Genomic DNA, 17,109 nt, shown 5'->3' with positions numbered 1-17,109 from the left:
AGGAACTGACCAGTGGGAGAAGGGAGCTGACATTGCAGAAGACTATTTCAGAATGAGAAGACCACAAGGGCAGATGAACGCTCCAGCACGAGAGCAATCAAGATGTATATTGCTGAAGTCTGGAAAATCAGAAGCGCAGTGGAAAGGGGAGAAATGCTCAACTCCAGGGAAACTATATCTATACAATTTCCCTCATTTACTCGTCTAGTATGTAATCTATCAAAAGGGAGGTAAAAATTAGACTGGAATCACCTGTTCTTACTGAAAGTAGATTGACTCTCCATTATTTCTACTTCCCTTTCTACACATTCACAAACTACGTTTTTAATGATCCTTTTCAGAGTTTTCCAAGAATCAAAGCCAAGCTCAATAGGTTTTAGTCAAAGTCTCTGTCCTCTTCCTTAAAAATCAAGATCACTGCCCTTCTCCAATATTGCAGCACCTCTCCCGTTTTCTCTCATGGTGGCTCAGCAATAACAATCGCCATTGCTTTCCAGCCTCACGAATGCCAACACTCTCAGCCAGGTGACCTAAATTCATCAAAAGCAGAAAGGCGCTCACTTACGATCTTCCTTATCTATCTTGGGTATCAACTTTCTATTAGTCCTTTTTTGTTCTATCATCTCCAATAAAATAAAAGTCATTTTCCTTGGCAGAGGAAACAGAAGAAAAATGAGAAGTGAGTTACTCTGCCATCCTTCTCGTCACTTATCATTGTGCCATTCCCTTCCCCAGCAAAGATTCTATCTGCTCTTAGATCCTTTTTCTGCCGACACAGCTAAAAAACAAACCTTGCTGTTGCCCTTGCTTTCCCTCGGCTCACTCTGAGCTTTTGCATTCCCGACACTATTTTTACAGGACCATTTTTATTCACATATTCTTGTTATCTGGCACTGATTCCACCTTCTATAAATTTTTTTTAAAATCTAAGTTGATTGATACTGTGCATACACATTAGTCTGCATTTCTTTTCTCTTCAAAGGAATCAGTTCCCTTTATGTCTTCAAAATTTCATTCTTGAGCCTCTTCCATTCTTCCTGGGTTGACTTCCCCACAGCATTTTTTCCTTATCTTACCTTTTCTTTGAAATCTTTGAAATCTCTTTTCTTAAAATTTAGGGTACATGTTAAGACTATGCCCAGATGCCTTCACCTCTGTCATGACCTTGAGAATAGGAAAGTCACTTCTCCATTGGATTCCCATCATTTCTGTCTCCAGAAACCAATTTCTGTTATTCGGATACAACAGAAAATTTCCCCTTGTTGGTTTCTCCACTTTTTGAAGGATGAAATTCTCATTAAAGCAAATGAAGGAATTATTAGCTCCTCTGCTCCTGTGGCTCTACCCTAAAAGTTTCTCCTTCCTCACAGCATCCAATTCTTTCCTCTTCAAAAACTGCCATATGGAGAATGCTATCCACATCCAGAGAATGATCTGATGGAGTTTGAATGCAGATCGAAGCATATTATTTTCACTTTCTTTGTTTTTTTCCATGATTTTTTCCTTTTGTTCCATTTCTTCTTTCACAACATAACTAATGTGGAAATACGTTTAACATGAGTGCACATGTATAACCTATGTTAGATTGCTTGCTGTCTTGGAGAGAGGGGAGGGGATGGAGAGAGTGAGAAAAATTTGGAACTCAAGATTTTATAAAAAATGAATGTTGAAAATTATCTTTACACATAATTTGAAAAAATAAAATATTACTTACATTTTTTAAATTGCCAGTTCTAATTATACAGATGCCTTTTTCCCTCCCCTTCCTCCTCTCTGTAACACTCTTTCACTGGACATCAAATACAGGAGTCAAGTCTCCCCTCTACCTCATATTCTCTCTTTCCTCTGAGAATCCTTGCTTCTCTTCTCTTCTTGGAAGCCTTCATTCTCCCTAACAACCTAAAGTGAGGTGATTTGTTGTTTGGGTCCCTTTATCTTCTCCTCCAGGAGAAAATCAGCCTACACAGAGAGCAGGCAGTTGGAGAAGAAATTAAAACATTATACATAATAAGCAAATCACTTTTTATCATAAAAATCATATTTTTAGCCTGGATTCTTGAAAGTAGGGTTTCAGGGTGTGGATGTTCACATCTCAACCTTAAGTGCCATTAAAACTTTAGAGCCAATTATCAATTCTTAATAAACTGAAAATTCTACTCATTTTTTTTCCTTTGTCTCAACTATACAGCCACACCCACCTCCCCTTCAGCATAGCACCAATCTCTACTGGATTTCATCAATTTGCCTTACCCATTAATCTACTAAATCAAAGCACTTAACCCTCTAACCACTTTCATTTGCATTTTCTTACTTACCTAACCCAGTCTGTCCAATTACTTACCTTTTCAGGTTCTCCTCCTAAGCCAACTTGGCCCTCCTTAATTGCTCTTGATCCTGCTACTCTTATAAAGAGTAAAAGAATCTGAAATAGTACCTGGACCTGGAAACTATTCTTCAGGTATTCCTCAATTTATCCAAAATCTTGCCAAATTTTTCCTTTCCAGATTCAACATCTAACCTATTTCACTGGTTCAAAACTCTTCAAGTCACATACATGATTTTCATCTTATTATTCAGCTCAAGTACTTCTCTTTTCTATTGCTTTATTGCTTCTATGGGGGGGGGCAGGTTGTTAAGACCCCTTAATTCTCTGCCAAGTCATCTTCCCTCCACTAGCCACTCTCTCCTCTTCTCCCCATCTTGAGTCCTTGGAGAACCAAGTCTACTCTACACTGCCCTCCTCTCCTGAACAGCTCCCTTATTATATATCCCACTACGCCCAGTCAAGCATCAGCTTTGGAACACTCCCACCATTCTATGCCTTCACACCTACCCAGGTGCTACTGAACAAATGTAGAGAAAAGCATACGACCTTGCTGACTGGGTCCACTATACATTTAAATTACATAACTTCAACTGGGCCCTCACTTCTGCTAGGCAATCCTACTTGACCTCCCTTATCAACTCACTACCCTATGGTCCACAATGACTTTTCCAAACCTTTTCATCTCTCCTCAGACATCCCATGACACCCCTCCCTCCCTCCACCCTCTATCCTAAGAATCTGGCCTCACACTTTACAGAAAAAAACTGAGGACATTTGTCAGCGAACTCCCTCTTCTTTGTCTCCTGTAACTCATGTGCCTTCTGCCATTTTCTCTTCTTTCACCCCTGTCTCATATGATGAAATGGCATTACTCTTTATCAAGGCTAACCCCTGCCCTTGTTCAAGTGGTCCCAATCCATCCTATCTCCTCCAACAGACTTGCCCCTTCTGTCATTCTCACTCTCATTTAATTCCAATCTCTTCCTCTCTACTGGCTCATTTTGTGCTGCCTTACAAACAGGCCCATATCTCTCTATTCTGAAAAAAACCTCTCATTTGATCCTTTCATCCCTAATAACTCTTGTCCTATGTCATCTGCCTTTTGTAGCTAAACTCCTCGAAAAGGCTACCTACAGTAGGTGCCTCCACACTCTCTCCTCTCGCTCTCTTCTTAACCTCTTACAATTTGGCTTCCAAAGATACCATTCCACCAAAACTATCCTCTCCAAAGATCATTAGTAAAATGATCTCTTAGTTGCCAAATCCAATTTCTCAATATTCACCCTCTTTGACCTCAGTAGTCTTTGACCCTCTTTATCATTCTCTCCTCCGTAATACCCTCCTTCTCTCTAGGCTTCCTAAAACACAAGTGTGAACATGTCACACACCTACTCAAACTCCAGAAGCTCCCTACTGCCTCTAGGAGTGAATACAAAATGCTTTGTTTGGCATTCAAAGCCCTTCATAACCCAAACACCTCAGGGTCTTCTTACACCTTACTCCCTGACATTCTATCTCTCATCTCTGGGCATTTTCTCTGATTGTCCCCCACGCCTGGAATGTTCTCCCTCCTCTACTCCAACTACTGACCTCCCTGGCTTCCTTTATGTCCCAACTAAAATCCGGCCTTCTACAAGAAGCCTTCCTTAACCCCTCTTAATTCTAGTGCTTTCCCTCTTTTAATTATTTTCTATTTATACTTTATATAGCTTGCTTTGTACATATTTGCTTGCATGTTTTCTCCCCCACTGGATTGTAAGCTTCTTAAGGAGAGGGACTCTATTTTGCCTCTTTTTATATCCCTAACACTTTGCACAGTGCCTGGCATGTAGCAGGTACTCAATAAATGTCGACTGATGGATTAAACAAGTTCAGAAGAAAATCCACCTCTAGGAAGAGGACTGATGGATTCTGAATGCAGATCAAGGCATACTTTTTTTTTAACTTTCTCTTGTGCTTGTGTTGGTTTTTTTGGTCTGTGTTTTCTTTCACAACATGATTTATATGGAAATATATTTTGCATGACTGAATATGCATAATCTATATCAAACTGTCTGCCTTCTCAATGTGGGGGAGGGGGAGGAAGGGAGGGAAGGAGAGAATTTGGAACTCAAAATTTTAAAAAATAAATGTTAAAAATATTTACATGTGATTGAAAAAATAAAATATTTTTAAGAAAGAAACAAAGAAACAAGGAAAGAAAAAGAAAGAAACAAAGAAAAACATTAGCTGTATGGCTGACCTCAGAAGCAGAATAGTGTCTTAGTTCCAGCTTTTAGCTCAGTCTGAAGCTGGCAATGGAATAATCAGAGCAGAATCCCAGGACACAGAGGAGCCTGCAATTCTATCACTCTGAACCTGCCGAGTTTTCCAGTCTGGTAGCATTTCACAACAAATTCCCAATCAGGAACAAGCCAACAAAAGTGTTGTGCAGACCCAAACACAAATTTGCAGAGCATGGGCAGGTCAGCATTGATCAGACTTTGCTCCAGATCATAACCACCATGGGAACACTGAAATTTTGCAGGGCATCACCTTGAGCTGACACTGAGATTCTGATATAACATAACACTCAACACCACAGAAAGCAGCAAAAGGACTCAGCTGGAGAAAGCTCAGGTTAGATGTTCTCCATAGAAGTACAAAGAGTTTAGGCATAACATAAAGTCCAGAGTCAGCAAGTAGTCTGGAAGAATAAGCAAATAAAAAAAGATTCCCACCATAAAGAGCTATTAATGAAAATACACTCAACCTAAGGGGGAAAAAGACTCAAATATATCTACAAGCAAAGCCTAATAATAATAATAATAATAATAATAATAATCCAGCTACAACACTAGTCCAAAACATAGGAAAATAACTGAAAGCTATAGGGGAGAAAAAGATTTGGAAAAGGAATTAACAGCTTTTCAGAAGAGGTACAAAATTTTGCTCAAGCAACAAGCTCCCTGAAAATTAGAACAGACCCAAAAAGTTAATGATCCCATGAGACAAAAAGAAGTATTAAAAACAAAGTTAAAAGACAGAAAAAATACAAAAAAATTCAAAAGATACAATACAAAACAAAATATAAGGTATTTCTGCAAAAATAACTCATCTGAAAAACAGATTGAGTTCAAATATTTAAACATCACTGGACTTTCTGAAACCCAGGACCAAAAAACTAGCCTAGACATCAAATTTCAAGAAATCATAAGAAGGCAGTGATAAGATGGCTGAGTAGAGGCAGCAGAACTCTCCCAGCATTCCTCTCTAAACAACTTTAAAATAATTCATCAAGCCGAATTCTAGCACAGCATAGCCAATAAAACATTGGGGTGAGACATTTCTTCAGCCCAAGACAACCTAGGAGGTCAGAAGGAGAGGTCTGGGTTACCAGAGTTGGGGCTAGCCTGGCACACAGTGGCAACACCAATGGTGGGCCCTGGAGGCAATGACAGCAGCAAAGCAGCTCCAGGAGCTCTTAGCCCAGAGACAGCAAGGGGAATGGACAGCTGGTCAGAAAAAGAGCAGCATAAGGGACCTTGTGCTGGAACTGGGCAGAAGGCCAGAAGCCGTTTGGCAACTCCACTGGCCATATGCAGTTCCAGATCATAGTTGTGGGGCAGAGAGGAAGACTTGCACTTGCAAGGGAACAAGAGACTTGGTCACAGTTCAAGGGCTGCGATGAGCACTTGCTCCTGCAGGGGAGTAAGGGCCCTTCCTGGTAAAGACCAGAGTACAGACCAGGAGAGCAGTGACTACATCTCTCCCAGGATAACATTACCCTGGAAGCAATCCAAGAACTAGCTGTGAAAACAGCCTGAAGCCTAGGACAGTGTCTTCCTATCCCCAGGTGAGCAAAATCCAACTTCAACATAAAGTTCAAAGTCAAGAAATAAGATGGGAAAAAATGAGCACAGAACAAAAAAAGAACCTGACCATAAAGACCAAAAAGAACCTACTATGGTGACAGGTTAGACCAAGATACACACTCAGAAGAAAACAATGACATGAAAACAGTTACAAATAAAGCCTCAAAGAAAAATGCTAATTGACCTTTGTCAAAAGGAAGCATGGAGCTGTATGTGCCCTCCCTGAAAGATATGCAACACCTGACAGGTCTCTATGTACCCATGAATGGATGGCGGTGTTAGAGATGATGAGTGACCGAATCATGAAGAAAATTCCCCTCTCGGAAGTTCCTCTGTATTTCAAAATGATTCTATCAGTGGTCACCTTCTTTTCATGATTTTAACAACAGGGCTAGAAATGCCTATTTCTCTGGATCACTAGTTGCTGACTTGTCCTCAGAAAAGAAATCAAAGAAGAAAATTGACGGGAACACAGGCTCACCTAGGCATGTACATTTCTAGCCATGTTGGTAAACTCATGAGTCCAAGAGGTTAAGAGTTTCTGAGTTGGATGTTCAGGTGGAGGTAATTTTGCTCTCAGCACTGCTTTTCAGAACATAAGATGACCACTGCTAGAATCATTCTGAAATCCAAAACAATAAAGAACCATTCCTGGTTCTCCCTCTGGCCAGGAGAGCCAGACTTTGCCACTTGCTCAAAAAATAAAAGTCTGAAGTCAATGAAAAAATATATCCTATCTTTCAACAACACCACAAAAATTGTTTTTCCCTACTGGAAGAGCATAATAAGTTCAGTGGATTATTGTTTTGTTTGCTGTATTTGTTGATATATTTTGACGAATCTTTTCTTCCCTAAGCATTCTCTGTGGTAAAAGAAATAAGCTACTGTCCTGTACCTAATACCTAATTTGTTCAGAGTACCTTTTCTAGTAGTTACAAATATTTTGACCCTAGACATGGGCTACACTTTAGCATTGTTTTGGGGATTTTCCCTGAAGTTCTGCTCCTGGGTGGGGCCAACTGGTAAGAGAGAAATAAAAAATCTGAGACCTATTTGAGGGGTCATGCCCTCCCAAAATGAAACAGTCTATCCAAATCCAGAGTAGAGCCTCTTTTTGGGAAGTGGTCTCCTGTACCACAGACAAGCAACATACTCTAAAAAGGTAAAATATAAAGGTTAAATGTAAGTATATGTACGCAAGTATTTATAATGGCACCTTTTTGAAGTAACAAAAGGCTAAAAGTAAAGTGGATGCCTATCAATGACCACAAAAATTATGAATATGAAGAATTCAGAGACATTGGGCTAAACTTGTATGAACTAATGCAGAATGAAGTAAGCGAATCCATGAGAAAAACGTATTCTCTGACCTCAGTGATATAAATGAAAACAGAATTTAAAGACTCCAGGACTCTGATCAATACAGTGACCAACTATAACTTCAGAAGACTGATGGTGAATCAACTAACAAGCATTTATTAAACACGTCCTATGTGTCAGGCACTGTGCTAGGTACTAAGGATACAAAGACAAAGAATGAAATAATCCATACTCTCAAGGAGCTTATATTCTAATGAAACATGCCTCCTACCTCAAGTTAAGTGGAGAATAAGGCATGAATCATCAAACATGGTCCACATGTTGATTTATTTTAACTGTACCTCTTCATTACAAGAGAGATTTCTACTAGATGGTGAGGAAATTAGAAAATGACAGTACTATTTTTTAAAAAATCAAGGATACTGGAAAGAAGTCAGGAAATTACCTAGCTCTCCCAAATTCCCCCACAAATAATTTAAAATAATGCTTCAAAGTGAACTTTAGGGCTGCAGCAATAAATAAAAATCAAGGTAAAGCAGTTATGCAGCCTAAGATAAGAATAATGCAAGAAAATCAAGAAAACTATGAAAAGAAAGTCATCCAATTGGAAAAAGAGATATAAAAACTTACAGAAGAAAGTAACTCTTGAAAAATTAAAATTGGGCAAGGGGAACCTAATGGACCACATTTGATAATGACTTCAAAGGTGGACCCAAGAAGGTAGAGTAAAAGCAGTGATTTGCTTGAGCTCTCCCCCAAATCCCTCCAAATACCTATAAAAAATGGCTCTAAACAAATTCTAAAGCAGCAGAACCCACAAAAAGACAGAGTGAAACAAATTTCCAGCCCAAGACAACCTGGATGACTGATCAGAAAGGTATATCACGCCACGCTGGGAGAGGAGCGCAGGACGCAGCAAACCTGGAGCAGGCATCCGAGGACTGAATCATGGGCGGCTGTGGTGGTTTCCAGACTTCTCAACCCATGAACACTAAAGACAGCCTAGAAGGTCAGTGGGAAAAGTCAGTGGGGTCTCAGCTCCAGTTCCTGAGAGTATGGCCCCTGGGGCGGCAGCTGCCTCCTGAGCTTCCAGTCCACCAACTGAGGGGGAATCAGGTGGCTGATCAGAGGGGGATTGCAGGGATCTCTCTGCTGGTGCAGGATTCTCTTGCTTTGCCTGTGCTTGGATCTGTGTCACAGTTCTGGGTGGCGGTCCTAGGGCGAGGAAGCTGGCCTGCTGGAGCTTATAGTGGCTGTGCAGAGGAAACCTTCACAGTTCCAAGACAGAAAACACTCCTTGAGGTCACTCATAGACCAGAGCACAGGCCAGGAAAGGAGTAAACACCTCACGTTTGATCATAGCACCTTGGAAGAACTGAAAATTTACAGGTCCCTAGAAGTATCTCTGAAAACTGCTGCACAAAACCCCTGAAGCTTGGAACAGTACATTCTTCACACTGGAAACAGACTCCTACCTTAACAAACAGTTTATAACTCAAGTAATTGGCCGGGATCATGAGCAAGCAGCGCAAAAAGAGTCAGACTATATTACCTTACTTTGGTGACAAAGAAGATCAAAGCATACAACCAGAAGAAGACAATAAAGCCAAAGCTCCTACAGCCAAAGCCTCCAAGAAAAATATGAATTGGTCCCAGGTCATGGAAGAGCTCAAAAAGGATTTTGAGAAGCAAGTAAGGGAAGTAGAGGAAAACTGAGAGTGATGTTAAAGGAGACCCAAAAAAATATCGAAGAAAATAACACCTTAAAAAATAGCCTAACACAAATGGCAAAAGAGGTCCAAAAAGCCAATGAGGAGAAGAATGCCCTAAAAAGAAAAATTGGCCAAATGGAAAAGGAAGTCCAAAAGCTTACTGAAGAAAATATTTCCTTAAAAATTAGAATAGAGCAACTGGAAGCTAGTGACAATTTGAGAAATAAAGGCACCGTAACACTAATCCAAAAGAACGAAAAATCAGAAGAGAATGTGAAATATCTCATTAGAAAAACAACTGACCTGGAAAATAGATCCAGGGGAGAGAACTTAAAAATTACTGCACTATCTGAAAGCCATGATCAAAAAAAGAGCCTAGACATCATCTTTCAAGAAATTGTCAAGGAAAACTGCCCTGATATTTTAGAACCAGAGAGCAAAACAGAAATTGAAAGAATCCACTGATCTCCTCCTGAAAGAGATCCCCAAAGAAAAACTCCTAGCAATATTGTAGCCAAATTCCAGAGTTCCCAGGTCAAGGAGAAAATGTTACAAGCAGCCAGAAAGAAACAGTTCAAGTACTGTGGAAACACAATCAGGATTAAGATTTAGCAGCTTCTACATTAAGGGACCGCAGAGCATGGAATATAATATTCTAGGGGGCAAAGGAGATACGACTACAACCAAGAATCACCTGCCCAGCAAAACTGAGTATAATCCTTCAGGGGAAAAAATGGTCATTCAATGAAATACAGGATTTTCAAGCATTCCTGAGGAAAAGACCAGAGCTGAATATAAAATATGACTTACAAATACAAGACTCAAGTGAAACATGGAAGAGGTAAACAGGAAAGAGAAACGTAAGAGACTTATTAAGGTTCAACTGTTTACATTCCTGCATGGAAAGATGATATTTATAACTCTTGAGTTCTTTGTCAGTATTAGGGTAGTGGCGGGGGGGGGGTGGTTTATATGTATGTATACATAGATAGAGGGCACAGGGTAAGTTGAAGATGAAGGGGTGATATCTGGAAAATACAATTAAGGGGTGAGAGGGGATTATATTGGGAGAAAGAGAAAGGGAGAAGCAGAATGGGATAAATTATCTCACATGATAATAACTTCATAAGACACCAAGAAATAATTTTTTTAAAAATGAAAAAAATGAAAAAAAATAAAAAAGAATGTGAACTATCTCATTATGAAAACAACTGACCTGGAAAATAAATTGAGGAGAGACAATATAAGAACTGTTGGACTATTTCAAAGTTATGATCAAAAAAGGAGCGTAGACACTACAAGAAATTAAGGAAAATTACCTCAAGTTTCAGAATTAGAGGGGTAAAATACAAACGAAAAAAATCCACCAATCACTATCTGAAAGAGATCTTAAGATGAAACCTCACAGGAACATTATAGCTAAGTTATGAAGCTCCCAGGTCAAGGAAAAAATACTACAAGTAACTGGAAATAAACAATTTAAATACTGTGGAGTTACAATCTAATACAAGATTTAGCAGCTTCTACATTAAAATACCAAAGGGCATGGAACATGATAGTCAGTAAAGGAGCACCAAGAATAACTCACCCAGCAAAGCTGAGTGTAATCCAACAAGGAAAAAATGGATACTTAATGAATTAAAGGACTTTCAGGTATTTTTGAGGAAAAGACAGGAACTGAACAGAAAATTTATTCTAGAGAAACATGAGAAGGTAAATATGAAAGACCTATTATAAGAGATTCAATAAGGTCAAACTGTTTACTTCTTATATGGGAAAACATTATCGTAACTCTTAAGATTATCATTACTAAGGTAATTTGAAAGAGCATATATAGATAGAAGGTTTGGGGTGGAGTTGATTATGACCGGATGATCCTAAAAAAAAGAAAATTAGGTAAGGACAGATAAAATGAAGCCATGATCTCATACAAAGGAGGCCTGAATGAAAGAACTGTTACAGTGGAGGGTAGGAGGGGGTGGAGGGCTGATAGTACTAGAACCTTATTCTCATCAGAACTACGTTAAAGAGGGAATCAAATATACATCTAGAAGAGTTAAAGTCTTCTAAACCTACAGAGAAATGGGAGGGCAAGGGGACAGATATTATAAGGGAAGGACTTTTAGAAGGATGTGTAGGTTAAGAAATAAAAGGGTGAGGGGATAAGATTAGGGAAGGACTCTTAGAAGGGTGGGTGGATTAAGAAATTAGAGGGCAAGGCAGGGTGTGGAGGGAAGGAGACAGCTTGGAACTGAAAATGTAACCAAAAAATTAATTAAAAAAAAAAAACCCTTTGCCTGGGGCCAGTAAAGAATGGAAGAGAGAGGAAGAAAAAGAGACAGAATGAATCAATAAAACTTCTAAAAGAATTTAAAGAAAATATATCCCAGTGAAGAAAGTAGAACCAAATAAAAAATATATCCAATGAGTATAACAATGTAAATAAAGTCAATATTGAGAGCCAATGAAACTCTAGTCAAAGATAATGGTCAATATTAGTGACATATTACTGTAGTTTAATAATATACCCCTACTTTTAAGAAAACAATCAATAAAGGTAATTTGGAAGGCAATTCCAAATTCCAATTCCAAATTCATGATGAAACAAGTTACACATTTCTTGAAAGAGAGGTGATGAACTTAAGAGTACAGACTGAAACACACTTCACTGAACATGGCCAATAAAGGAATTTGTTTTGCTTGAATGTACAGGGAAATTTCTAACAGAAAATTTTGTTTTTCTTGCTTTCTCAATGGGAATGTAGAGGAGATAGAAGAGAAAGATGGATCTTCATTTGAAAAAAAATTATTTTTTAAAGAAGGAGTTGTGCCTATAGTTCAAGATATAGTGCTCTGAATTAATTATATCTCAGGACAGTTTCATTAGCTTTTAGGGTAGAGGTTCTTAACCTAGATTCATGAACTTTTTTTAATATTTTGTTAACTGTATAGTTTTCTTTGTATTTTATCATTATAGTGTAATTTCCTTTGCATTTTATTTTATTCACGTAAAAACATTATTCTGAAAAGATGGCTTCACAAACTGCCAAAGGTGCCCATAAAGCTAAATAAATAAATGAGTGAATAAATAGGTGAATAATAAAATAAGTAAATATGGCTTAAGAACCTCTGTTTTAGGGGAAAATATGTATAGATTACATGGTGGAAACCTTTGTAGATGAGGCTTCTATCAGAAGCCCCATGAAGTGAATAATTTTCTCAAGAGAGAAAGGAAGCCTGGCCCATGCAGCTCAAGCATGCCCAGCACAGGAGGTGTGCCCTGGTCTTGGGAGCAGTGCCAGCAGCTGGAGCCAGGGGAGCCAAGTGGGACCACAAGCAGACTCTGATTTTCCAAGCTCTTCACAATGAGAGAGTTTCGGATCCTTTTCTTCCCTTCTCCCTATAGTTGATAGTTTGGGTGGCAGAAGTGATACAGAAGTACAGATGGCTGACAGTGTGACCTTGTCAAGGGAATCAAGGACTCCACCTGGGGCATCTGCATCATCTCCAAACCAGATGTCCGAATCCAAAAGAAGAGGAAAGAATAGAGCTGAAGAAGGCCAACTAGTGTCCTAACATAGAGAAGAGCCCAAAGCATGGAGCAAAGGCAGGAGAATGAACCAAGGATAGTGAGCAGAATTTTTCAGTGCTGGGCTTGGAATGCAGAAGTATGCTAGCTGAGATTCCTCTTGTTTTACCAAGTATTTATCCCTGTGCTTTGGTCAGTAGCCACTCAAATTACTGGAGATCTCTCTCTCCATGGAGAAGTCTTGTTCTGGCGCAAGTCTATCCTCACCTCTATCTTCAATGCTCCTTGGGCTCCCCCGTTTGTGCTCAGTAAAGTTGCTGACCTGGCATTTGAGGTCTCTACAAGGAAGTCTTAAACATTCCCAAGCGTCAGCACGATTATCACCACCATGCTGCTTAGCCTTTCCTTAAGCCCTTTTCCTGATCTAGGGTCTTGTTGTCAGTCTATTCCCAATCCCTCTCATCAGCCAGTTGGTCAGTCTCCTGCATATGTGTCTTCTCTATTCACTTGATTGTTCTGAGTACTGTTGGTTCAACACAGGAATTGAAATGCATCAGTGATTATCCAACATTGAAAGTAGCTGGCCTTACTACTTTGGATTTGGTCTACCCTTGGCCATCCTCAGACCAAAGCAATCTTCTTACATCATCAATAGCTGCCTCCTCTCTATCCTCCTCCTTCTGCTCATCATCAGCATCAATGAAGCAAAAATCCCTTGGAAAGCATACCTCTCCCAGTTATACCTCTTCTCCTTAGTGGTCCTCCTAAGCAATAGACTTCTTTCACAAGACAGTCTACCCACAGTATGCCCTGAGCACCTCATCTTGCCCAAAAGCTCCCCTCACCTCACCCATCTTCTACCAGACTGAAGGCTGCTGCAGCCCACTGAGCTGCCTCTACAGGGAGGGAGAGATGGCTTTGAACAGAAGTGCTAGTGGTTGCTTCTTCCATTTCCCCACTTGCAGGGAAAGCAGGAGGCCCTGCCAAGGGCCCTCAGCATATTCTCATGTCCTCTGTGGGATCTGGAATTTTACTGTCTCGTGAGTGTAGGCTAGAATGTTTTTGATGCCAGATGTACATTTTTAATGCCATCGTGTCTCTGTGACTACAGATGTTTCTGCTGTTGTTTTCTAGTCTCTGCCAGCCTTGTATCTGGGCTAACTGGAACACCTTGCTTTTCTCCCCATGCCATTCCTCCCCTCCACTCTGCCACCCTTGGATGAATGGATTTTGTAAATCCAGTTTGGTTTGTAGGGGCGTGTGTGTGTGTGTGTGTGTGTGTGTGTGTGTGTGTGTGTGTGTGTGTGTTATCCTGTACATTGGGTGTGGAAGGAAGGGAAATCTCCCAGCTAGTCCTGGTTGCTTCCCTCTGCAGCCTTCACCATCTTTGGTTCTTGTAACTCAGTTAAATTTTCACCGCTCCTCCAGAGTTCAAATCCGACCTCAGACGAAACACTTGACACTTACTAGCTGTGTGACCCTGAGCAAGTCACTTAACCCCAACTGCCTTAAAAAAAAAATTTCATCCTCCCTGCTTAACTGCAAAAAAAAAGGGAAGGAAGTGAAAAAAAAAAAGAATCTGAAAGAGGTGAGATTAGGTAGGGAATAGACCTCACTGCCACGTATGTTGGTCTGGAGAGCAAATGTGTCTCCATTCCTTTTGTTTACAAGCGATAACATAAGAGAGCTCTCACCACTGGTACTTTTAGAGTTCCATAATCTTGAGGTGCAGAGGCAGCTAGATGGAAGACTTAAGTTCAAACCCAGCCTCAGGCACTTACTGTGTGACCCTAGGCAAGTCACTTAACACCTGTTTGCCTTTATCCACTGAAAAAGGATATGGCAAACCACTCCAATATCTTTGGCAAGTAAGCCCCATGGACAGTATTGGCATGCTATGGTTCATGGGGTCATGAAAAGTTGGACGCAACTGAACAAATGAAAACCAACAAATCTATTTTTTTAATATAAATTTATTTATTTTTAGTTTTCAATATTTACTTCCACAAGATTTTGAGTTCCAAATTTTCACCCCATCTCACCCTTCCCCCCACCCCAAGATAGCATGCATTCTGAATATCCCTTCCCCTACTCTGTCCTCTCTTCTATCTCTCCCCCCTTCTCTTATCCCCTTCCCCTTATATTTTCCTGTAGGGCAGGATAGACTTCTCTACCCCATTTCCTGTATTTCTTATTTCCCAGTAGCATGTGAAAGCTTTTTTTAAACATGTTTTTAAAATTTTAGGTTTCAAATTTTCTCCCTTCCTCCCTCCCCACCCACCCTCATTGAAAAGGCAAGCAACTCAACATAGGTTATACATGTGCAGTTATCCAAAACACTTCCATAGTAGACATATTGTGAAAAACTAACTCTATTTCCCTTAATCCTATTCTGCCCTCCCATTTATTCGACTCTTTCTTTTGACCCTGTCCCTCCTCAGAAGTATTTACTTCTGATTACCCCCTTTGCCAATCTGCCCTCCTCTCTATCATTCCCCTGCTCTCTTGTCTCTTTCTCCCCCTATTTTCCTGTAGGGTAAGACAGATTTCCATACCCAACTGAATGTGTATGTTATTCTCTCCATAAGCCAAATCCTATGAGAATAAGATTCACTCATTCCCTCTCACCTTCCCCCATTCCCCCTCCACTGTAAGAGACTTTTCTTTTCTGTTTTTTTTGTGTGAGATAATTTACCCCATTACACCTTTCCCTTTCTTCTTCTCCAAGTATAATCCTCTCTCATCTCTTAATTTTATTCTCCAGATATGATCCCTTAATCTTCAACTCACCCTGTGCCCTCTATCTATCTATCTATCTATCTACAGATACATACATATAATTTTTTTTCTCCAACTACCCTAATACTGACAAAGGTCTCATGAGTTAGTTGAACCTTAATAAGTCTCTTATAGGGGCAGCTAGGTGGCACAGTGGATAGAGCTCTGGCCTTGGAGTCAGGAGGACATGAGTTCAAATCCAGTCTCAGACACATGACACTTACTAGCTGTGTGACCCTGGGCAAGTCACTCAACTCTGACTGCCTCACCAAAAAGCAGAAAAAAAAAAGCCTCTTATGATTTCTCTTTCCTGTTTACCTCTTCATGTTCCACTTGAGTCTTGCATCTGAAAGTCAAATTTTCTATTCAGCTCTGGTCTTTTCATCAAGAATGCTTGAAAGTCCTCTATTTCACTGAATGACCATTTTTTCCCCCTGAAGGATTATACTCAGTTTTGCTGGGCAGGTGATTCTTGGTTGTAATCCTATCTCCTTTGCCCTCTGGAATATTATATTCCATGCCCTGCGGTCCTTTAATGTAGAAGCTGCTAAATCTTGTGTTATCCTGATTGTGTTTCCACAGTACTTAAACTGTTTCTTTCTGGCTGCTTGTAATATTTTCTCCTTGACCTGGGAACTCAGGAATTTGGCTACAGTATTCCTAGGAGTTTTCCTTTGGGGATCTCTTTCAAGAGGAGAACTGTGGATTCTTTCAATTTCTATTTTGCCCTCTGGTTCTAAAATATCAGGGCAGTTTTCCTTGATAATTTCTTGAAAGATGATGTCTAGGCTCTTTTTTTGATCATGGCTTTCAGATAGTCCAGTAATTTTAAAATTTTCTCTCCTGGATCTATTTTCCAGGTCAGTTCTTTTTCCAATGAGATATTTCACATCGTCTTCTGATTTTTCTTTCTTTTAGATTTGTTTTACAGTGTCTTGATTTCTCATAAAGTCACTAGCTTCCAGTTGCTCTATTCTAATTTTTAAGGAAGTATTTTCTTCAGTAATCTTTTGGACTTCCTTCTCCATTTGGCCAATTTTGCTTTTTAGGGCATATTTCTCCTCATTGGCTTTTTGTATCTCTTTTGCCATTTGGGTTAGGCTATTTTTTAAGGTGTTATTTTCTTCAGTAGTTTTTGGGTCTCCTTTAGCAAGTTGTTGACTTGTTTTTCATGGTTTTCTTGCATCACTCCCATTTCTTTTCCCAGTGAAAAACAACAAATCTTAAGGGACTGTACCAACTCTGGACGAGTGCCACTACTAGGACAGGATGCCCTGAAAAGTCAAACTTCTGCTCAGCATTGGGTATAGCTCTGTCACTTAAATAGCCAGAGCTCTGAAATTCATTTTGTCAGGGCCACTCCCAGTGGGGATATTGGGTGCTGCACATGATCAGGAACCACAGTAGAAAGCTTAATGAAAAAACATTAAACCTGTGGCTCGATGGGTTTTTTTCTGTCCAGCTCATGTCAAAAAATTATAAAAAAAAAACTAAAGAAGTAGGAGCTTCTGGTTTTTCATGGAAACAAATACTGAGTAGTGAAAACCATGAAATTTATAATAGCATTTAAGGAAGACAAGGTCTTATTTG

General features: G+C 39.7%; 1 protein-coding gene and 1 pseudogene across 2 annotated transcripts in view; one reads left to right on the top strand and one right to left on the bottom strand.

Annotated features, from left to right (window-relative positions):
- HLCS (holocarboxylase synthetase) overlaps positions 1–17,109 on the bottom strand; it is a 219,029-nt gene that overhangs the window by 188,800 nt on the left and 13,120 nt on the right. The window lies entirely within an intron of this gene.
- LOC110214770 (etoposide-induced protein 2.4 homolog) lies at positions 5,741–13,630 on the top strand (annotated as a pseudogene).

The sequence above is a fragment of the Phascolarctos cinereus genome, unplaced genomic scaffold (genome assembly GCF_003287225.1).
Source record: "Phascolarctos cinereus isolate Bilbo 61053 unplaced genomic scaffold, phaCin_HiC Scaffold_726;HRSCAF=1367, whole genome shotgun sequence".
Taxonomy (NCBI): domain Eukaryota; kingdom Metazoa; phylum Chordata; class Mammalia; order Diprotodontia; family Phascolarctidae; genus Phascolarctos; species Phascolarctos cinereus.
The sequence above is the reverse complement of the archived record's forward strand: the minus strand, read 5'-3'. Positions and strand labels throughout refer to the sequence as shown.